This window comes from Agelaius phoeniceus, chromosome 11 (genome assembly GCF_051311805.1).
Source record: "Agelaius phoeniceus isolate bAgePho1 chromosome 11, bAgePho1.hap1, whole genome shotgun sequence".
In the NCBI taxonomy this organism is placed as follows: Eukaryota; Metazoa; Chordata; class Aves; order Passeriformes; family Icteridae; genus Agelaius; species Agelaius phoeniceus.
The window spans coordinates 10,160,200-10,184,077 of NC_135275.1; the positions used below are offsets into that span (position 1 = coordinate 10,160,200).

Consider the following 23,878-nt stretch of genomic DNA (forward strand, 5'->3'; position numbering starts at 1 on the left):
TTGTCTCTGTATGTTAGGAATACTTAAATTGTTTTTTCCTTTTCTGTCTTCACAGATGAAAATATTTGCTGTAGGGTATTCCTGGCTGTTGAAGATGAAATCCAGGCCCTGCATAAGGCTGTGGAAGAGTTACTATGGACTTCTATGGGGGTCATCATTTGACTCCAAAAGGTGATTTTTTTGGAACAAAATTAACTTATATCAGCAGGGTTCTTAATATTACTTCATTTTGCACCCCAGATTTTCATATCTAGCGACCTTCTTCTTATTCATGTCATCAAATGCTCTGTAATTCTCTCACATTTTATTGATTTCTTTGTAACAACACTAATTTAGGACCAAGTTTCCATGTGGGGCTCCAGAGCCCACTACTCCCCCATGGCAGCTGTGCTCTCACAGGCTGCCACAACCAGCCAGTGGCACCACGCTGGTTTTAGAATTCATTCTGACAAAAATCCCAAAAACACTGCAGTGAGCAAAATAAAATTAAAAAATGGCTTCCAAGTCTGGAGCATGTGCATTTGATAATTATCAGAGTATAATGTAGAGAATATACTTGTTAATTTTATATATTTCAGGTTCACCAAAGCTGCAAGGGAGTAACAGGGAGACCAACAAAAATTTCATTTGTCTCCTAAGACCATATAAAGGATAGGCAGTACTGTTGTAGTTGTTGAATTAGAAATACCCATTTGAGGAGCTAAGCCACAACAGCATAAAGAAATACACAACTTATGTTTAATTCTTTGTAGTTTAAAGATGACTTGAAAAGCAGTACAAAACAAAGACAGCATTGAAACATACACGAGTCAAAAAGCTTCATAATCTTAAAAAACCCCACACTTACTGTGGGGTTGGGATTTTACATTGGGCTGTGCAGTTCTGTCAATCCTAGAATGCTCTGTTTGTATTTTTTGTGTTTCATACAACAAATGCTCCCCACAAATTTGTGCAATAATATATTCAGGAAAACTAATTACTGATGCAGAGTAAAAAAGAAAGTTATCTCAAAAGCCAGAGGGATAGGAACATTTTATATAATGAGAGCTCAGAGTCCACACACAATTTTTTATTTAATATACCCATGCATAGAAGCCTATTATTGAAAAAGAAATAATAATTGGAAGAATAAATTCAGCAGCTGAAAGACATACAAAAAATATGCAAATTGTGAAACATAGAGTTAAAGTTGCAGGCATTTTAAAACTTTTTTACTAACAGCAATTATGAAGGGTGCATTTAGAGTGCTAGCATATTACGCTACCTTCTACTTCCTGGCACATGGGCATTTATATTAAAAGAGAATTAGGAAAAAATGGACAATGACCCCTTCTTCTTATATTTTCTTTTATGTTTCTTTTCTTGACAAGGAATGTGAAATTTGCATTTAAATTTCCTGGGGTTCATCTGTTTGTCAGCGCCAAGGCCATCTCTGTGATTTACAGGTTTTGCCTTTAATAATTTTCTCAAACAAAATGAAAAATTTTCTTTTTTAGTTCTCCTTTTGAAATCTCCAGTACTAACATCAGATTATAAATTGAATACATGAGAAATGAAAAATGTGCATTGATTTTTCATTTCAGAGTCCTTTTGAAAAATAAATTAATTATTTATAAAAACCAAAATAAACCAAAACAAGATCACTTGGGAAAGCCCTCACTCACTGAATAATTTGTAAGGATCAGCTGGACAGGTGAAGGAATATTTGCAATATCTGACTATACTCATATGAAAGACATAACCTATGCACTTTTTTTTTTCACTGTTTCTCAAAATATTTCATTTCCTGCTAAATGTTCTGGGTGTGCTGCTTATCTGCTGTCCTTTCTCAAAGCTTGAATTTTCATGTGAGGCAGATGCATTACCCAGATCCTCATCCTGTCTGCAGCTGACCCCAAATCCAGTGAAATCGAGGGCAGACCATGAGTGAAGCTCAGAGATGCCACCTGCTCATGCTCATCCCTGAAACCAAGGGAGCCACATCACTCCAGAGGGAAACACTGCACAGAGGATGGTGTGAACTGGCTCTTCAAAACTGCCTCTGTTTCTCAAGTCTCAGTATTTGAATCATGTAGAACATGTATTTTGCAACTCAGTAGGTTCATTACTGATGATATATCAGATTGTATCCCCAGTGCTGAAGACACTCCCTGGGTAGCACTAGCAAACCATTAATACAAATCCAGAGAACTTGGGTTTAGTTATTAGCTCACTTTTGTTCCAAAAATGTATTTCCAACTTAATACTGCCTTTTATTCCTTCTTACATTGCCCAAATGACCTTGTTCTTTCCCAAATGCTATTGCAGTCAGTGCCATAGGACAGAGAAGGTCAGGATCATGGGCTGCTTTTTAACAAAAAATGGTGCAGAATGCCTTTGGTGGAAAGGGTGTGAGCATTGGGCAGCACAACCATATTCCTTTACTTAGACCAAGCCATGCCCCTGGCATGGCCTGTGGGCATGTCTCAAATACAGAGTGTAACTAAAAGTGCAGTACTGCTCTGATTGCTTATTGGAAATGCTTTGCTACCTGCTTGGAATGAGCCCTGTTGATAAATTGAGTGCCACTGAATGAACCAGTTTGCACAGCCAGCCCTTGGAGATTTGGGCTGTGCTCTTGCTCTGCAAGGTAGCATTGCATGGAGCTGAGCAACCCAACACTGGAGTGCCAAGGGTATCTGGGAATACCCGGAACCCTGGGAGGATAGATTTATGCCTGGGAGGACAGGATGTGCAAAGCATTAAAAAATCTTGTAAGGTTGCTGTTAAAGCTAGAAAAATACCAAAATTATTGTTGAAGTCCTATTTAAATTCTATTCTGCACTGTTTTCCATTATGCTTGAAAACCTGGTAATAGTTTAGCAGCCTAACTAAGAAAAAAAATTACTTTTCTGCACGTGGGAGTACTGACAAGATTACAGCAGCTGGGTGTCTATTACCCTAAGCTACATTGTACAGAGCTAAAATGGATCTTCGTACAGAAAGCTAATCAAGGTGGAAGAGAAAAATTGTATTCATTAACAACCCCTGTCACTGAAAAGTCAAACCATTTTTCACTCTTTAGTTGAGTCCAATTACAGAGATATTGCTAGAAATTGTTTTACTGTGACAGAGAGCTTTGACAGTGGTTTTTCTTCTTTGGCACTTTTCTTATTGCTCACTCACATTGCACCTATTGCTGAGTAGAGATTAACACCTGTTCCTGTTTTAACAGAAAATGATGGATGGTGCCATTACTGGCACAACTCTCTGTGAACAAAATTAACGTTGCATGCATTAACTTTGTAGTTACAGCAATTACCACAATTGCTTTTGAATCACAGCATTGCACCAAAGCTGAAAAACTGTGGACAGCCATTCTCCCATTTTTTTGGAGAGTGTTGGAGGCAAAATTCAAGTTTGCTCCATGCCTCCCTTGAGCCAAGGGAAAGCTATAAAGTACCTCTGCCTCTTTTTGCCCTCTCAGCTAGCGATTTTCATAACACTCCTCTCAAATATATGTATAAGGTTCTCACATTTCATTTTATAGCTACATTTGACTCAAATATGAAATGGATTTTTCTAAAGCCTGAGTCAAATCTCTAGTGCTTATCTGGGTTTTTGAAACCTGACCCATGTGGCTAAATTCATGGGCACAGTTGTATTTTGGCTTTAGATATATGTATCAGTGGTACCACTCAATATAATTCACCTCACCTGGTGTTGGCTGTTGGAGGTTTGAGTTCCAGGCTAAGCTGCTCATCAAGGTTCCCTCTAGAGCCATTGGGGATCAAGACATGTCACTCCAGCAAAGACAGACTGCTGGCATTCACGGGAGCAGCTGCCATTCAGAAATACCTATTTCCTTCCTGGACTATAGAGGGAGCCAAGACAATTGGCTTGGACCAGGAGCCCAGCTGTTATTTAGGATTTAATTCACAGCCATCTGATGAGGAGAAGGAAAGTTGCCATCCCCAGACAGTCACTTACTGCCTTTGAGCTGGACCAGCCAGGTAAGCAGCTGTCTGTCCCACAGCAGCATCTTCTGCTGCATAAACTTCTCTAGCAAGGTAGAGAAGTCCCTGAAAGTATCTTTTCTTTTTCTCTTGTTAGTAGGCTGAGCTCAATAAAGTGAGGTGTACAAAACTCTCGACCCATACTTTCTGAAATGTGATTCTTAAAGATGTAAAGAGATCTAATAGTCTTTTAGATTATTAAATCTATAGCTGATAAAAACATTAATGACAATTCTCTTTTCTGCAGCTAACTATGAAACTCAATGTCCTTTCTTTTTTTTGTGATGAGACCAGAAAAAGTATCTTTGAGATTTAATCTGATATAAAATGTTCTCTAAAACACTTTACATAAAAACTGTTCTCAAAATATATATATTTTCCAGAAAGAAAAAACCAAAACAATTTCCATATCACATTTCAACTAATTATCCCCATTCACACAAACCAACCCTTATATCTTCCTGTTGACAGCACTGTTTTCTTCTCTTCTCTTTTTTTTTCTAGTAGCATGTGGATCAAAGCCTTATGGATTCTTGTCTTTTCTTGAACCCACAAGCAAAGTAGCAACACAGCCAAGTTTTAAAAGTTTGCAAATCATTAAGAAACAAAACAGACAAAACGCATGGTGTTCCCAAGAGACTTGAGACATGAAAGCATCTGTGTTGTGATGAACGTACACAAAATCTGTTGGGACTAGACTTAGTTGTTTAGTGGGGCTTGGAATGCACTATGATTCAGTTCTCCTGTTGCAACTTTCAGGGATCAGTCTGTATATTTTGCCACAAAACCCCCAGATGCTCTCTCTGCAATGGAATTGAACCTGTCCATTACTCTGAACCTCAAATGTTTGGACACTGATCTCCATCCAGATTTTAAGCATGTGTCTCATAATATGTCTTCTACTTGAAGTCCTGCAGAATTATCCTAGGTTTTGGATTCTTTACATGAAAAACTCTGGTTAGTGGAGTTAGGGGGGCTTTGGCACTGCTATCAGGATTTCTTGTTGCTGTTTCCTTGCCTCTGATGACAGACTGTTCCTGGTCTCCCTTCCTGTGTCTCTGCCTGGCCCTGGTTAGCCTGGCTGCACACAGGAGCAGTGGCAGGCAGGAAGCTGAACATGCCACTTCATGCTGGTGTTTGCCACTCTGCCCATAAACTGTTTTTGTCAGTGCCAGTCCTTTAATCAGAGTACACAGAGGGACTAAGCCAAATGTCTTATGCAAGTCTTACACCTGTGTAGTTGCATTCACCAAAATGTTTGGCAAAACTTACTTTTCCATATAGCCATCTTGACTGGCACCAATTATACTGTCATCCTTTAGTTTTATACCCATTGAAGTCCATATCAGCTTTTCCATTATTTTAGTTAGGACTGATGCCAGAATAACTGACCTGTAATTACTGTGATCCTTCTGCTTCCTCACTTTGGCTTCTGGCAGCATTGCATATTTCTACTGTTCCCTAACAACCTTTGGATTTATAGTGCATGGAATCTTTGATATAAAAATATTCATCTCTAATAGAAGGATTTTAACAGTGGCTTCTCAGACAATGTGATGCAAGGGAATTTATTATCTTTGGGCCATTGTTTGTATCATCTTTTTTTGTCTTCAAATACTAAGCAGTAGAGTATGTTTGTGTATCTGCATGTGTCTCTTACAATATATATTTTTTCTTTCTTATCTATAGTATTAATAACACTTTTGTTTTAAACAATTCTTGTAATCTGTTCATACCATCTTAATGAATTACAAGAGAGACAGTACACTCCTGAAGAGACTTCCTATTTTTCTTAGCAACACGTATCTCCTTAGATTTCCTTGTCATGTCTATATTTCCTTCATTGCTAATTTAAAGTGCCACTGTTTATTTGATAAATGTATATGTACATCTATACAAACCAGAGAAGGTTTTCCATGTTATGCAGCAATTTCGTGGTATGTTTTGGTGTTTTTTCCCAAAAAAGGGAGACATAATCACAAACATTGCTCAAATGTAACCAAAGGATCAGAAAAGATGTTCTGACTGAATTTAATCCATTCTGTGCTGAATGGTGTTATTTTACAGCCCAGAGCATTTATTCCAGTGTGTTCCAGTAAAGACATAATAAGAACAATAAAATAAGATACCCTCTACTGAAACTCCTCTTTTCTTTTTCCTTTTCCATTGTCCTTTTTTCTCTGTGTTTAAACATGATTTGTTTAGCAATTCTACTTGTTCTTCTAAACTCATTCACTTTCCTTCAAATGGTCAGTATACATCTGTCACCACACCAATGCACAGCAACAAAGCAACTTGAATCTTCCCAATGACATCCTGACAGCTGAAGCCTGCATTCTCAATTTACAGGGGTTTGGATCTCTCCTGTTTACTGTAGTTTCACAAGAGAATGATATTTTATAAACACCTGGTAACTTAATTAAAATAAGGAGCTGGACTTTTAACAAGAGAGTGGGGTTTTTTTAAGGTTTGGCATTCAGAAATAAAGCAGATGTTTATTGTGCTTTTTAAATGTCCAGGAGATCTTGTCAAAGTTGTCTGGCTTGTAGAGTTATTTTTATGTTACATCTAAGTGTATATTATTCTTTGGTTTAATGTATTAATACATGTATATTATTTCATAAATGAGTTTTGTTTTCTTATTATGGAGCAGTACTTTTGGTAATTGCCCAAAGCTCTGCATATAAATGTGCTTTACAAAGGTGTTTGGATTAAAGATGTCTGGCTGCAGCTTCATTAAACAAACTGTTAATTAATCTCAAATATTATCTGGATTGCCAAAGGCTTTTCCTTTGTAGACAATGAGGGTTTATCTGTGGAATCTCCAGCCACTGGGGCTTTTCCCCCTCCTGTATGTGCCAAGCCCGTGGAGTTTTTCCCCATACAGAGCACTGGCCATAGTGGTGCAAGTGCAGCCAAGCTCCAAAGCCTTCCCCTGTAACTTTGAGCTGCCAGATCACCTTCCCCACCTGGACTGAACTCCTGTCCTCACATTGTGGAATGCAGACCTCACCTCTAAAGTTTCATCAAGGAAAAACACAATATTAACTTGTCTCTTAGGACATCTTTTCAAGCATTATTCTTAAAAGAGAACATTTGTTAAGAAGGGAAAACTCCAGGAATAGTAGCCATTCCCACAATTTTTTTCCCACTAGATCCTGCAGAGTTCACCAGCTCCTGATCTCATCTCCACTTTTGCTACTGAATAAGCATGATGGACAAAACCAGGAGGGATCAGTCCTTAAAACCCCTCAGAAGTCAAAGTTTAGGGCTAGACTAACCATCTAGTCTACTAGTCTCACTCTTAGTCACATCCTGACCCTGCTTTTGCAAGACTGTTGACTTCAATAATGCTCTAACCAAGGAAATGGCATCTTGAATTTTGACCCATTTTTTATTACATCATCTCTGCTCTCTTTAATCTGTTTTGTCTCAGAGTATGTCTGCTCCTTTTGCATCAGCTACTGAGTCCCATCTGCAGCTTTACTTCAGCTTTTGTTTGCCTCTGATCTTTTTCTCATTCTTCTAATGAGCATACCAAAAGGTGGTAAAAAAATATTTTTTTCTGGAATAAGCATGAATATCATAAGGAGAACTTTAATAGTTCTTTCTGTCTCCTCTAATTACAAAAGCAAACAAATAGAAAAAGTTATGGAGCAGTTACTGGAGGAAAAAGGACAATTACAAGTGAGCCTAAATTTAGAATTTTGAGTTGGAGCCAAAGCCCTCTGAGGACCATGAGAGTCTTTCCAGCCACTTCAAAAGGATGTGGAGCACACCTCGTCCTACCTCACTGCTCAGCACAGCTTTGGACAAGAACTGTGTTAACAACCCAGAGAAACGTTCTTGAACGTTAAACCCAGCTTATTTTCAAAGGGAAAGTTTGACAAATTTTGCCAGACTCTGGACCTTAATTAAAACACTGGAACATTTCAAAGTGACAACTATGTTAAGACCTTTTTCTTCCATATTCCTTCTTGGGTGGATCAAGTAAGTAAAGGAAAAAAGACTGTCTCTGCTGGAAGTTTTTCTTTCATTCAGATGCCTACCCACACCCCAGGCACAGAGAGGAAAAAGGATTGCTTTGACCTCCTCAATATCTTATGCAGACCTAAAATTATTTATACATGTTGCCCTGTTATTACACAAAGAACACGTCTGCTGTCTTTAAAAAAACATTATTGCCAGTCATCCTGCTCCTGTGATGATCTTGTGTATCAGAACTATATTTAGAAGAACCTTCTGCTCCAAATAAATGCAAAATGAGTAAGTATGTAATTACAGTTTAAATCTAATTTAGTGAAAAATTGGTTACTCTGATCCACTATAAAGACTTCAGGTCTACTCATGCTCCCCTTTTGACAGGACCAGCCACAGATACTTTGTACCATTTGTAAGGTGGAGGTGCTGGTGCTTCTTTTGTGTCATTGGGTCCTTGGGGTCAAGACAATTGGAATTTTCTGCTTTCATGAAAATCACTTCTTTTTTTTTTTAAATTAAAATGTTTGGGGGTTGTTGTGCTCCAAAGCAATGACCATTTCCCAATGTTTCTGAGGATATGGGTGCTGTGGAAGAATTCTGGCTGGAAAGGAATATTCCATGGCACTGCAAAGCACAGTGTGCACCTGGGGGTCCAGAAAGCATCAAGGGAGGTGATCTGGATCATACTGGCTGTGCTTCTTCTGCCATAACCAGGTTTCCTCTCCAAAGTCCTAAGCCTGTGTGTGCTGGATTTGTGTCCCTTGAATGCTGGTCTGATGGGCCACCTGGGGAACCCTGGGCAGTTTCATGTTTCAGCTTTTTCCTCTCTCAGTATTGCATGCCATTCCCTGTGTTCTTGAACTTTGTTGTGAGACGTGTGCATGAATCTTGCAGATAGCAATTTATATAAATGTAGATTTTTATACTTTAAAAAAGAAGCTTGTGCATAGACATGTATTTAACTATATTTATATTTAGAACTATTTTCTAGCATTGAGCTAAATTTTCAAGTATTTCTCTCTGTTTAGATTCCCTTTATCACATGTGCAGATTTATTATTTTCCTGGATCAGGAAACCAAAAGAAAAAACAAGAGTTTTTTTTTTTTTTTCTCATCTCACTTTATAGCATCATCTGATAAAATGGAAATTTCTACTCCAGATAAACTGTACAAAAAGTGAGCCCTTTGCCAGAATCCCTAGAGTGCCTGTAAAATACTTAACAGAAGGCTTGTTTTGACAAAAGGATATCACCCCTAATTGTCAAATCCATTCTAAACAAAGGTGGGAGAAGATGAGTGGGTACTGTTTTTTGTCAGTTGTCAGGACTTTGGGAACTTCATTGTGAACCATCCAATCTAATTTTGAACTTTTTGTCTTATTGGTCATGGTTTCATGGATTTCATTATTTGCATGGGTTACTTTTTTCTCAACACTTTAAACATAACATTTGACTGGTAGTGAAGTGGATGAGACAGGGCAGGAGAAGGGCTGAGCTGATCCCCACCAGGTGTGTGCAGGTCTGGCCCAGCCCAGGCTGGACAGGGGCAGGGCTGGGCAGCAGTGACACTCCTGACAGAAAGGTCCAGACCCAACAGCCCAGCTACAGCAAAGGTTCTTGGAGTTTTTGGACTGACATCTGTCAGAAATTATGTTTCTTTACCATCTCGCACTACCCACCAGGCATCATCTTCTGTTCTCTTTGTCTCAACTCCTTTACACTTAGTTTGGAATTCCTTTGAGACTTGCTCCCCACACTCTTTTCTTTCTGCAGTACTGTGCTGCTTAGAGGTATTGTCCTCCTTTCTCTAAGGTCTTTGCACTTTTAACTGGATTTCATGGCATTTGGGCCAGACAGCCAAGAGAAAACTGGATCCTTCCAGCTTAGGGACCAAATTTGTTGGCATTGTACAACAACCAGCCATGGGGATTGTTGAAATAAAGGGAGGCCACACACCCGTCTCTGCCTGGATATTTTAAAGCCTTTATTTTCAAACAACTCTGTTTTTGGAGAAAAGAAAATACCACAGGATACACTTAGGAGGGAAATAATTTCTAAAGCTGTGCCAGATTCCCAGCTTTTTCCTTTGGCCCAGCACTGAGAAGCAATCTTTAGGCTGCCTGCAGAGGACATCTGGTGATCCTGTGGTGTAGGGGAGTCATCATGCTGCTTTAGCCACTTCAGGACATCTGCTCTTTTGAGCTTTTGGAGAGTGATGGGACACAGCCAGAATCTGCAGTATTTTGAAATGGATCTGTCAGCAGGATAGTCCCTGGAGAATTTTATTCCTGTGGTGTAATTTCAGGTTGGTCTGTGCTGTTTTCAAATCAGCCAGAAAGAGCCCAGTGTATCCTCCAGCTGAGAACTCAGAGAGGAGTTTTCCAGCATCTTTTGCCACCTCTGTGGACTCTGTCCAAAAAGTAAGTTTTCAGGCAGGAGACCTCTTCTGAACACTGAATAATTTTTTGTTTCCAAGAAATGTCTTAGCCAATAATAAGGACAAGAATTGTGTAGCTTTATATTCAGCAGAAATCCAGAGCTAGGGATCATCCTGAGCTGTGGAGAGCAGAAGGCAGTTGGTACAGCTCTGAACTTCCCTGGCCATGAGCTCAGTGTGAGAGGATTGCAATTGCCTGATGTGCTGGTGATGTTTCTGTCACAAATGCCAAAGCTCCAACCATCTTCCCCTCTGGACCCTTTTGCCACCTTGTGCTCCACTACTCTTGGATTCAAACCATCAAGGACTTGGTTGCATGGAGTTATGCTTTATTTGCTACAAAACACACACAATAGACTTGGCCTTACTGTTCCTACCTGAAGAAAAAAGCAGAGTAAATCATTCACAAATCAATTTTGATGGAATCAGAAGGAGGTAAATCTACCTGAAAAGTAGGTGGGTCATTAATTAGTTGCCTTCTCCCATTCTCTGCTGCCCTCTCTTGTGGTTAAAGGGCCCAACTTTTACCAAGAAAATAGGATAATAAAAAGATAACATAAGATAAACTCATTTGGCATGATGTCAATGGGGGGTGATACAGAACTCTCCATACCCGCCCATGCTATACATAGCAGATGAAGAATTAGACAATTTATTTTGTTACATTTCTAACAAGTTATTCCATTTTGTAATTCTTGTAAGTGCTTAAAACATCATGTGTTAAGCAGGATTGATCCCCCAAAAAGCCTGATGGTTTTGACTTCTAGACAATTTAGCCCTCTTGGAGAACACACTGTAACTTCTGTATGGATGAGATTGACTGGGACCTATGGAATGGAATCATCTCTCTTAGCTCTAAACTGAGTTGGTGAGTACCAAAAAATTAAACCTATTTCTATATTTATAATCTAGAAGCCAGCAAGGGAATTCTAGGAAAATTGTTTGTAGGATTGTGTCTGACATGTATGACAGCCACTTAGCCCTGTCTTAAACAGATAATTTTTTTTGAATGTGTTTGGTTATAATGCAAAAGACTAGATTTTTCCAAATACGTATGAGGATGTTTTTTGTGTATCCATAAAAGTATGACATTGAAATGAAAAGGAAGAACAATTTGAGTAAATGTGAATTCCTCTTCAAGCTCTGAGAAGTAAACTGAGCTGTGGAATAAGCTGTGGAATATTGACCACTGCCTTCAGAAAAGCTTTGTGTTGTTTATGCAGTCACTGAATTTGGTGCAGAATCATTTAATCCAGTAGATCTGATCTCCTGAAATCTTCTTTAGATTTAAGCCTCTTCTGCAGGTCTTTTAGGGACAGATACATTTCTAGAGACATAAACTTCAGAATTTTAATCACTTTTTAAGACTGCTGGCACCAGTGACATGCATAACTCACAAGTTTCACATTGCAGACATGTTGAGGCAAACAAGCTGTTGCAAACATGTAGCTGGTTACTGTGCACATACAAATCCAGAAGTAAATATTGTTCATACTTCATGCCCAGTGCAAAATGCCTTTTTGCTATTAAAACATAGAGGCAGCATTTTATGATTTCCATGGCCACTTAGAGGTACAAGGGCAATTGGTGGATTTCAGTATTTTTGTCATGATGGAGAAGACCACATATTTTCCTTTCCACAAGCCTTAATTTTTAAAATACATAAATATAAGAAGTGATTAGAATTTGAAATAGAAATGCATATTTTAATGAAGTTTCTTCTCTGCTTTCTGTTCCTCAGAATCCAACATCCCCTTCCTGAATTGACTAACAAATCCAGCAGAAGTTTTTGAAGCACTTCTTGTGCAAATCTCAACCACAAAAGAGAAGCAGTCACCTTTCCAGGCCCTGAACTGCCTCAAGGAAAATGGAAACATCAACATTTACAGGTGAGGTGATGCAAAATTTTTATATAGGGAACCCCTGCATTATCAAAGATCCCTTTGTGTCTGCAGTGCCAGTGAAGGGAGACAAGATGCTGGTTCTTATTCTTTGTCTACTGCTCCTTAGTTCATTTCCATTTTTCTGCTTCACAGCATTAACCATTACATGGAGCAACAAACTCTCCCTGTGCTTCACACATCACAAAGAGCCACCCATGCTTCTGAGAGATGCTCCTGGCTTTCATGGCAGTGCAGGGCAGCAAATGGGACAAAAGACTTCAAAGTAAGCAAATTAAGAATGATCTCTAAGATAAACATGTATTATTCAGTATGTCTGAAGTCCATACCTCTTACTTTGTGTTGCCCAGAGCCTGCTCTTTGTCTGCTGTCAGGTTTTCAGTGTACCACTGGGGGGGGACTGATTTTTCCATTCATTTCTAGGCATAAATATTTTCTCACCATTCAGTCAGGCTTTGTGACATTTGCATGAATTCCACCAGGTCTGAGGAAGAGAAAGATGTTGCACATTTCCAGAGAAACAGCCCAAGTCAGTATTCTAGTATTTCTGCCACACTCCACCATCCCAGTCCAAAGTGATCAAAAAATTTTACCTTTTGCACCTTTATATAGTCTCAGTGATACCTTCTATACCTATTGATTCACTATTTCTGAATTTTCCTTTATTTTTCTATTTTATATGTACACTCTTCCTGTTTAACAAAGGAGATGGAAGAAGGAAAAAAATAACTGCCTTCAGTCATTCTGCTGGGACTGAAGATGAGTAAGGTCTGGATTTTACATACCAGAGGCATCAGAAGGGTGCAAGGAGCATGAAGATTTCATTTATTGAATATGAAAATATGAATGATTGGTATAAAGCACAAGTTTACTGCAGTTATCACTTGAGTGAAGCCCACTTTTGACAAGGCTCAGTGAGAGGAGCAGGGGAACCATTGTTTACCCTTTGGGTTTTTTCCCATTCATAGCAGAAAAAGATGAAAATTAGAGCCCTGTCAAACACAGGAGATCCATCTCATGCAGGATCTTGAAATATGGCTTTGTTCCAAACTGGAACAAGCTCCCAAATTTCCAAATATTCAATGAAGAAATTTGTCAGAGAAAAACAATCTAACCCATGTTCACAGAAGTAGTTCACTTTGTCAGAACTGAAGTGCTCTGTTTTCACTTTGATTACCTCATATTTTTTATATAATGCATCTAACCTGATGCTAAATAAAATACCTCATGCAAAACTTTCAACTCCAACACTAGAAAATGGCATCATCCATGGTTACCAAAATCTTCATGGATGTGTGCTGAGATGGTTGAGAAGTGAATTTCAGTCCTTAATTAGTTTGTACTTGCCCATTCAGATGAGCAATATTCAACCATGTTGAACGAGTCACCCATCATAAAACACCAAGAAGCAGGGAGGCCACCTGACATACACCCAGCCCTGCCCAGCAATTCCATCCCAGCCTTAGGAACCCCAGGAAGAAGTGAGGAGGGGTCATCACAGCGTGGACTCTGTGCCCCCAACCCACTGCTCCAGGTCCCAAACCTTTTCAGATGAAGGATGGACAGTCCTGGCAGAGAAGGTTAACAAATTCCCTTCACAATTTGAGTCCTGATGGACTGTAAGCTGGGTTTCCATAACCTTGGAAGATACTCCTGCCAATTAGCTTTGATTTGGAACTAGCAGGAGCAAGGTCGGCAGGTGTGCCCAGCCCACACCAGGTGGGATTTTATGTCCCCTAGCCATTGGCTATAATGAAATATTTAATGGCTCCATTATCTTTTTTGTAATTATTTCCAGTACCTGCCTGGAACATAACCTGGGTGTGTAAGTGGGAATGTGTGTTTGGAAACGACTGGAGCCAGCCCTGGGAAAAGGGCTGTGCTGCCCCTGCTCAGCTGCCAGCGTTGATCCTGTGGGGCTTGTTGGGTTTTGTTTGTTTAGTAATCAAGCAGGGACCTTTTAGTCATTGTGTAATCACTGGGGCACAGCTTGCTCAGATGTGGTCGTGACACAGCTCCCTCACAATCCCTCCCTGCTGAGCGCATGAGGTGTGACCTCAGCACAGCCTTGGGGGGCATTGTTCACCCCTGTTCCACGCTGCTCTTACAGCTCTGTCAGTGCAGTTTAATCACTGATCTGTGGCTGTGGGGGAGCTCAAACCACCACATTGCTCAAAGTAACTTGGTGGTGGAGAGTAGACCTCTAAAATGCAAAGCATTAGGGTGGAGAGTTGGTTGGCTCCTGCCATTCATTTATTTTTTACAGAGCATTGATGCACTGAAACTCCCATCACAAGGAACTATCATTAACTTGTGCACATTTATTTGCTTAAGGAGCCTAATAATCAATCATCAAATTTTTCCACTTGTTTTCTGGCATTGTATTTCATCACTTGGTAAAGTATGAAACATTATCATTCTTTACACAAGTTTGTTAACGGAATATTTATTTGAAGAAGTTTCAATATAAATAAAGATTTTCTACATATATTCCTTTAAAGAGATTTATTTTCATTTCAACTATTTGCTTTCCTATGAAAAATTTATGTGAAAAAATAATCCAGAAATGTAAATGGCATGAAAATGGAATTATCCATCAGATGGAAGGGGTGATCACTCCAAGCCAGGTATGTGGGTTTGGGTGGGGTACAGCAAATGGCTTCATTGGTTTATATGTTTGGGGGATTTCTCTGCAAGCCCCTCTATCCCCACTACTGTAGTTCATTTATTCTTTGGGAAAGAAAAGGAAGGCTGGTATAAATTAGGAATGGTAATGTAAAAGCTTATACCCACTGCATAAAAGTTTTTTAAATTATTACAAGCATTAAATTGCCAAACTTTTTTCCATATACTGCCAGTATTAAACATGACATGCCTCCTAGGGTTGGTATAAAGTTTTGTCAACATTTTTGGCGTACGAGGTCTCAGCCTGGGGTCAATATTTTCTCGACCAAATTTTGTTGTTTCAGTTGCCTTTTTACACTCATATATTGTAACTCAAACATTTCCAAAAAAATGAAATTTGGCAGGCTATTAGTCCATAATGTGGTCTGATGCCTTTGGGTATTTTTTTAAATGTAAATCACTGAGATATTTAAGGTTTGAGGTTTAAGAACTGTGCACACACTTTAACAACTTCTTTTAAAAATATTTAGTATGCATATTTACTACATATGTATCTTATAGAGACTAGAGATTAAACTGGAGATTACTTGCTAAAATGTGCAAACTGCTATCCATGAATAAACATCCTCATGAACCCCTATTGAAAGTTTCTTATTAAAAAAAAAAAAAAAAAGTTTAAAGCTGCAATAAAAGCAAAGGGAAGTAAGAAGAGGGGAGAAAAAAAAATCAACGTTTAAATAATTTTAATGGTTTAACTTGGCCTCAGAAAATAAAGAAGTTCATTTTTTTTCTCCTGGGATCTAATCCAAAGCCCACTGAGGCCAAAAGAAGGCTTTCCACCTATTCCCATGAGTGCTGGATCTGTTCTCTGCTCTGCTGCTCCCTCTCTGTGCTGTGCTGATGGACTGAAGCAGCAGCTCCCACAACAATCCCCATCCATCTGCCTTATTCAGTGCATGAGCTTGGGGTCAGCTACTGGTGGCACAGGAACTCTCCTCTGCAGTGCCCTTTCTCTGTATATTTGTATCAGATTTTCACTTTTGCTTTAACATATTAGTGCTTCAGTCATTTGTTACAGTCCTCACCCAGTGAAGAGTGGGCAAAAATATTTTAGAATCCTGCAAAGGCCCAAATGTCCCTGTGCCCACATCAGTGTTCTGTCCCACAGAGCATCCCCAGCCCAAGAGCCCTAGATATTAACCTCATTTCAAAGTCATTTTTAGCATCAGCCTGGGAACACATTCCATAATTTTTGTTAGTTGCAAATGACAGGATTTGTGTAATCAACCAGCACTGGCGCCATCGCATGCAATGCTCGTTAGAGTGCAATTCCTGCAGTTCCTGGACAATCTGTTCCTTATGGGGATTTCTGGGAGCTTGGAAACTCTCACTGAGATGCTGGCAACATCAACCAAACATCTCAGACACATTGTCTTTCTGAACCTGAACTTTTTTAGTGGTGGTTAAACATGTTGTCTGCTTTAGTTTCCTGTCTATCTTCATCATAAGCCAGCACCTGTTTCCAATAAATTATACACAGAGCTGTATCAGCAACACCTTGGCAGCAGCTGCCACCCTGAAAAGCAGAATGCCCTGGAGGACAATACACCTGTGAACACATACAGTGTTTATTTAGCTGAAAGGCAAAACTTTAAGTTACATAAAGCAATTATCTAAAGCCTAATGCATGCCCATTATTAACACAAAATAACCTTGTTCTTTCAAACCAATAAAAATCTATTTAAAGGCTTTTCCCAAATCCCAGGGAAACATGTACTAGCACCATGGATCTGCTATTAGCCTAGGACTTCAATGTCTGATGGTGGGAACACGTGTGGGGGAGGCTGCATGTGCAGCTACAAAGAAATAAGGCACAGATTTGGAGTTCATTATGCACAGGGATGAGAGAAGAAGCCGAATCATTTTCAGAAAGACTGTTGAACAACAGACTTTTTTTTTGGTTCCACATTATAAAGAAGCATTTTGTTGCTGAAGTATAGAACTACTGTGTTTAAAATAGTGTTTGATCTTTCCATCACTATGAGACAGTAGAAAAAAGTAGTTCTGAGAAAAAGGTTTTCTTATTATTGGAACAAACCTTTCATTTCCAGTTCACTACCAGCACTGGCCTTTCATGTAAGAGCAGCCTATTTTAGCAGCAGTAAGTAGACTTGGTTGTTTGCAGCAGATCACAGGATAATGGAAATGAAAAAATCTTATGATTAAAATAAAACACCAGTCTGAGAAAAGTTCTCAAGTTTTGATAAAGCAAGAAGTAACACTAGGAACTTTTTGGTTCAAGTAAAGTATAACATACATTTTCAGTTTAACACGCATACTTTAAAGATTACTTGGCACATGAACCTTATAAATCATTTAAAAGGGAAGACATTTTCTACCTGGTGTTTCTAAAATTAGCATTAAATATGAAAAGTTTATATGTGTGCATGCATGTATGTATCTAATGTATTAAATGCCCATAAAATGCTTACTTTTAAAGGCATACTTTAGAATAATTTCATTTCCTGTATTATGCCTCCTGATGCCATTTAAGTGATCAATAGGAATGCTCTTAGGTGAAAATGTGTTTTAACACTTCTGTTTGGCCAGAGCTGAAAGCTGTGGAAGGACTTGCTAATGGCTATTACAGCCTTCTTAAGTGTCATTTTCCTAAGCACTTACAATGCTGAATACAAACTCAGGTAGAGTGGTGATGCCAGCATGTAGATATTCTCCCACCAATAATATACCGGAGAATTAGATCCCGAGGGTTATGCCATGTTTTATGAAATGTAAATAGAATTTCAAGAGAATAGCATTAGCTTAGCCTCACAATAAATACCTTGTCTTTCAAATGTTTCTAGTAGACCTATTTTGTTTCATATGTTTTTATTAGATAATCCAAAGTTGACCATATCTATATTTTTGTACAGTTGACTTCCTTAAAACTGTTCTATTTTCATCTGAGAGCAAGCATAGTACGTTTCAGAGATCTGAGCTAAAACATATGGATTAAGTCAATGATTCAATTTCTAAACCTCCAAATGACTGTTCTGATTACTCATGCAAATCTATTTTTTTGCCAGATTTCCTAAAGACTTTAATATGAGCAAAATTAATATGAATATATTTTCTTCTCCTGATGCATGTGAGAACATGATAGAGTGATGATCTCCATGCCCAGATACAAACCTGTGTCTTGATTCCAATTTTCTTGGCTGTGTTTGATTCTAATTGCATATAAATGCTATGAGCACCCAGCTAAGATTCCAACCAAAAGGAAATCCAGCTATGGCTACAGAACAAAAACTATTTATTTTCCCCTGGAGTGTCTAGCTTTTATTAAATGTCAACAAATCCAAATGCTGGCTTTACTAATCTATGGTGTGCATGGGAAATAAGTCACAAGCAGAGTCACCGAAGATAATGTTTGCTTTGGTTTAGATAAACAGGTTCCAGGGAACTGAAATCTCACACAAGCATTTAAAATCTACTCCTTATTTTCCCTTAACATTTGTGAGATCTCCCACTGGTGCAGAGGAATGCCAAGATGGATGCAGTGTGGGGGCTGGAAGCAGAGCTACATTTGGGATTGTTTACTGCCCTGTCTGATGAGTTTATCCATTAGTTTCCTTCCTGTTGACTTTCATGCATGCTATTAGCCCAGGACATTACGTGTTCTTAAACAGAAAATGGAATTACAAGTGGAAGATGCTGCCACCTGCGAGGTCTGCCTTTGTTCTGCCCACTGGGATTGCCTTGGGAGAGAGGGCTGCAGATGGAGCCTTGTGCTGGGAGCTGCAGGGCCCCCCCACCTTCCCACAGAGTGCAGGGCTCCTCCTGACCTCACATCTGTGTTCACACATGTTTGGCTGAGACTGGGACATTGGAGTGGGGATAAACCCTGCAATATCAGGAAATGTTACAAAATGGAGTTCACAGCCCCTGGGCACCCCTGGCATGGCCTTTCAGAGGTTCAGGGAGGGTAGCAGGAGTGCAGGGCCACGTGGGTCAGGCAAGTCCCACCCTAGGGACGCTGAGTGGGGTGTGATTTGGTGAGGAGGTTTTCTAAAGCTGAGTTACCCTGTGGAGGGAAGGGACAGGGCAAACCATGACTGATACGTGGCATTGCAGCTGCTCTGGCCAGGAGAGACATTCTGAGACAAAGGAAAGTGGAGCTGTGGAAATCTGTCACCCTCTCAGCAGCATCCTTGCTGCAGTGTGGCCTCTTCTTTGCATTGGGGTCACCATGGGATTTCTCATGGTGTGGTGACATGGAGCCAGCTAAATGCAGGGCTTGGCTTTGGTCTCCAGTCAGATGACATGCAAAAAATAGATATCAAAAGGCAGACACATCTTTCTAAAAAGCCAAACAGAAGTACAAATGACAAGACAGTTTGGGTATGGAAGACAAGCAACCACCAATAAGGTTGAGTATGTACCAAATCATCTTGGAGAGCCTTTTATCTCAGGCACAGTAAGGTGGCAAAAGAGCCACAGGAATGAGTTTTCTTTGTTGCAATGCTTCTTTATGATTTTAATTAAGCTTCTTTCCACTCAAGAAGATACAAAGAACAATAAAAGAAAGCAATATGAAAGTTTACAGTATGCAAGATTCATCTTGTATTCACAGGTTTTGTGTAACTCATTTTTAACTGATGTTTGCTTGTTTAAGAATGCACACCTGCACATTACCACTTGTGGTAAATAAGTTTATTAGCCAAGGAATGTCTGAATTCCTACTGGAAAACCCATATAGATGCAATTATGTTTTCTTTCAAGATCCCATTTTGGTAAAACATGCTATCCTACTTGCATACTCCAGAGGAAAAAAGGCAGTAAATGATGTACAAACATGCAGGAGAGATGCAGGTGAAAAGATTCACAGGGCTTAAAACTGTCACATGCCTTATGATTCAGTGTGTCTTTCCATGTATAATTTAAGTACTTGGTTTCATATTATATTCATGTCAGATCAAATGTTCCTTTCAGAAACTAGGACTTTATTAGTGTCTCATTTGTATTTGTTTTTACTTTGAATTAAAACCTAAAGGTGGTGACAGAAGAAATTCTGATGCTTGGCATAGGATTAATACTTGAGAGCCATTCAACTTTGTTAATCATCCATTTGAAGAGAATTTCCTTATGCAAAGTTTGCTCCACTTTGGACAAAACAATTTTTTTCATGTCTGAACTCTGAAAGAGCAGAAGGGTGGAAAGAAAGTGAGGGGAGGCAAAGGAGCAGAGGGAGATGGAGCAAAGTGTGAAGCTTTGATCCTTTCACAGAGAGGCTGAGGCAGTTCAAAATGAAAGAATCTCTCACCATTAAAAAAAAAAAAAAAGAAGAAGGAAGAGAAACAGAGAGAGCAGTATGACAGGAGACAAAAAGTGAAGCAGGAAGAAAAGCCTCAAAGTAAAGGAGTCATGCCAGGCTCTGAAGGGGAAGCTTAGCAAGGAACAGAAGGGGAAGCACCTTGGCTTTCTAAACACAAAGAACTTCCAAGAGAAATAAAGAAATAACAGCAATTAGAGATGTTTAAGTGACTTCTGATTTTGCATTTCTCATTATATTTCTTACCCTATCTAAATTATAAAATGACAGCGGCATAACTGACTGAGCAGTCTGGACCATTAGATATAAAACACACCAAAGCAATTGGGCCAATGCAAGAGGAGCACTGGCTCCAAAGCCTTCAGCAATGGGACTGAAAACCCCCATTTCTAAAGCAGAGAGATGCCTGGGTGAGTGGCAGTTTGGGGAGGGTGCAGGGCTGGGTAGGTTATGTTGAACCCAAGAGAAAAGTGATGTAGCAGCACGTCAATAACTACTGTGTGTAAGTAATTATAAACAGTGCATGAATTCAGTGCCTGAAGACCTGCCATCTTTTTTTTTTCTGCAAACAGCAGTCACTGTTCATGAATTTAAGTAATAGAAATAGAATGCACACCTACCCACTGTAATTTATGTCATCCATTTTCAACAAGGTGTCCTCTTTGCAAAAAGAAACCTTGAAAAATCCACGTCAATCCTTCATCTCTCCTCTGAGGAATGTGTATTTATATTATTCCTGAGCCAAGAATGGATCATCATTCACAATTCAAAAGAAACATTATATTACTTACAGAGTTTGGCCAATCTTGTTTTATTCTTTCTTCTTCATTTTTGTGCAGAGTTATACATTAAACCAGTGCCTCTGCTGAGTTTAACAGGAGTACCTAGAACCTTTCACAGAAAGGGGTGCTAAGAGACTGGGTGCAAAATTCTACTACTTTTATAAAGGAATAATGTAGGGAGAGGCTTGGGCAAGTTATAGCAAGGCACTGGTTTTCTGAATCCTTCTGGAGATACTATTTACAAACAAGGCAGACCTTTTCTTTGTCTCATTCAATGTCCATGCTCAAAGAGAACAGGGTTTCACATTTATTTTGCTGTATATGTTTGTTATTTCAAGGAAAACTCTCAAATCATCAAAAGGTCTCCATACATGAGGTATTTTAAGAAAGCAGACACAGGCACACCAGATCAAAGGTACAGAATGCAGTCTGATTAGACTAATTCTTTTAAAGTGCATCCGAAGAAATTTTCTTTGATTCAGGGAACATGAAAACCAAACTACCTTTGAACAAAAAGTTCCAATGAAATCCAATATTTTTTTATAATTTAAGAAATTCAGGGGTTTTAATGATTCTTTGCTTTTGCCTTCTTATATGTCAATTAGAGTAGGACAGAACTGTTGCATGAAATCTATATGGGGTCAAAGCCTGAAGCAGAGCCATCAATAAAAACGTCTGCAGAACATCTGAGTTTTTTTGAATTTCATGCCACTTTAGAACAAAGATACTTTCAAAAGTCCCAGCAAGCACTGACATTTTAGATTGTTTATTAAAAAATAAACAGAGGCCAAACCTTAAAAAGGTGAACTTTTTATACTTTTACAGCTACACCTTTTAATTAATTTGGAAACTTCTGTTCAGCATTTATCCTGTTTTGCTACCACATGGCTGGTCTCACTTAATTCTATCCTGCCAGTCTCACAAGACATAAAACATCTCCAATACCCAGGACATGAGAAACACCATGGAAAAAGCACATACAGATTGTGACTTATGAAAGCAGTTAGATATTAATCTTCTTATTATTCTTCTTAATATTCTTATTAATCTTATTAGATATTAATATTCTTACATAAAATATCTTATTTTAGGTAGAATCATAGTATCTAGTCAGTATGTGCTCAGCTTTAAAAATTAGCTCCATTCCTCCATATTCACATGCTGTTTCTTACCCTTTTCAATGAGAAAAAAACAAAGAAACATCCCTGAAGATCGGGGATTTTTGTCTTTTCCACTAAAAAAAGGCAGCTAAAGGCTGAAAGTACCCAGCCCTCACAAGCTTTATTCCTGAGCCATGCCAACAACAGCACACTTCATTGAGTTTCAGTATCTACTTCTATGGGGTAGAAACTCCAATATCTTGTTTCCAGGCAGTCTGGGAAACAAGTGCTGTCCTCCTAATTTATATTTATTTTTCTCCTGTGAGAAATTGCCTGTAAATTTTTTGTCTCTCCATCAGCTTTGATCTCCTGTCTAGCTGGGTTTCCTCAATCCTCTTTCATACTGCTCAGTTCTCTTGTCTCTCACTTCCACAGCCTCTCAACTTTCTTCTTCAAATGAAGGTCCTGAGGATCCTTCAGAAGTTCCTGAATTCTCTGAACAGACAAGCCTTTCTCATGGCATTTGTACATTCCTGAACCCAGCTCCTGCTTACTGGTGAACACTTCTTCTGCACAGATTCTGCTTCTCTAGAATTAACAGTATGGTGCCTGTTGGAAGTACTGAATATAAAGTCACCAAATCCATCTATTTTTCTACTTTCTATGCATGCCCAGATCTTGTTTTGAAAAATGTTAAGTGAGAGCCAGGATTATGAGAAGTTTTCCCAGGAGCAAGTAAACTTTTCTGGTTATGCTTATAAAGATGTGATAACTATAACCATCATGAAGGCTATGAGCTTTCAGCACTGGCAAGCACAAAAAATGCAGATGAGTGGGTGTCAGTGGCTGCTAATGGATTTCTTGGCATAATGACAGAAATAAGAAAATGTCTGTTTAACAGTCTATTTTACCTATTTTATACATGTCCAGTGACAGTCACCTTGACCACCTGTTGTGTGTTCTTGCTCATTTCCAGGACATTGATGCAAACACAGGCTTTGGACTGTGATTGCAATAATCAAAAACCTAAAGACTCACCAAGTGATTGAGTGCAAAGGGTCTGAAGAAGCTGTCAGACATTCCCACGTGCTGTCTGTGCTGTAATTGTTTCCAGTGGTCAGCAAAACCCGAAACAGAACCATAAGGTTTTGAAGATTAGGCCTAATGTCTCCTGCATAGTCTCGTACATGATATGGCCCTTTCCTGGAACACTGCAGCCCTGAAAGAGAGTGATGAAGCAGAAGAATGGGCACTATGCCATTGCATCAGATGAAAGGGACACTGGTGGATATTTGCCATGGGAATACTTGACTGGAAAGCACTTGATCTACTGTCTGTTAGCTCATGGGAATGGAACTAGTAAACTTGGGAAACCTCAACTAAATTCCCATTGTATATATAATATAATCCGAAACAGAATCTTCTCAGGAACAATTGCTAATGATACTGGAAGTCATCCTTGTTTAGTGGAAGAAGAGACAATTTTGTGGTATACATTTCAGTACAGACTTTTACATTGAAAAAATTTACCCAGTATTTACAAGATTGTTATTAGTGAAATCTTCTTTCTAAGCACCAGCTTACCAGGGGATTACAAAAAATATCTTTTAAAAAGCTTGTATCTGCCACACTTGCAATGACATGAAGAACTTTTAAAATTACCTAGATGATAAATTACCATTTCAGAAGAGCTCTTGAATGAGCTCATCTTTGTACCTATCCACCA

At 39.0% G+C, this 23,878-nt stretch overlaps 1 long non-coding RNA gene across 1 annotated transcript; it reads left to right on the plus strand.

The window, feature by feature from the left end:
* The first annotated feature begins 10,941 nt into the window (after positions 1 to 10,941).
* On the plus strand, positions 10,942 to 22,692 carry LOC143694985 (uncharacterized). The gene is made up of 4 exons (XR_013183816.1): positions 10,942 to 11,280; positions 12,154 to 12,301; positions 12,449 to 12,578; positions 22,588 to 22,692. It is a non-coding gene; the product is annotated as an uncharacterized LOC143694985 (long non-coding RNA).
* Positions 22,693 to 23,878: the final 1,186 nt, after the last annotated feature.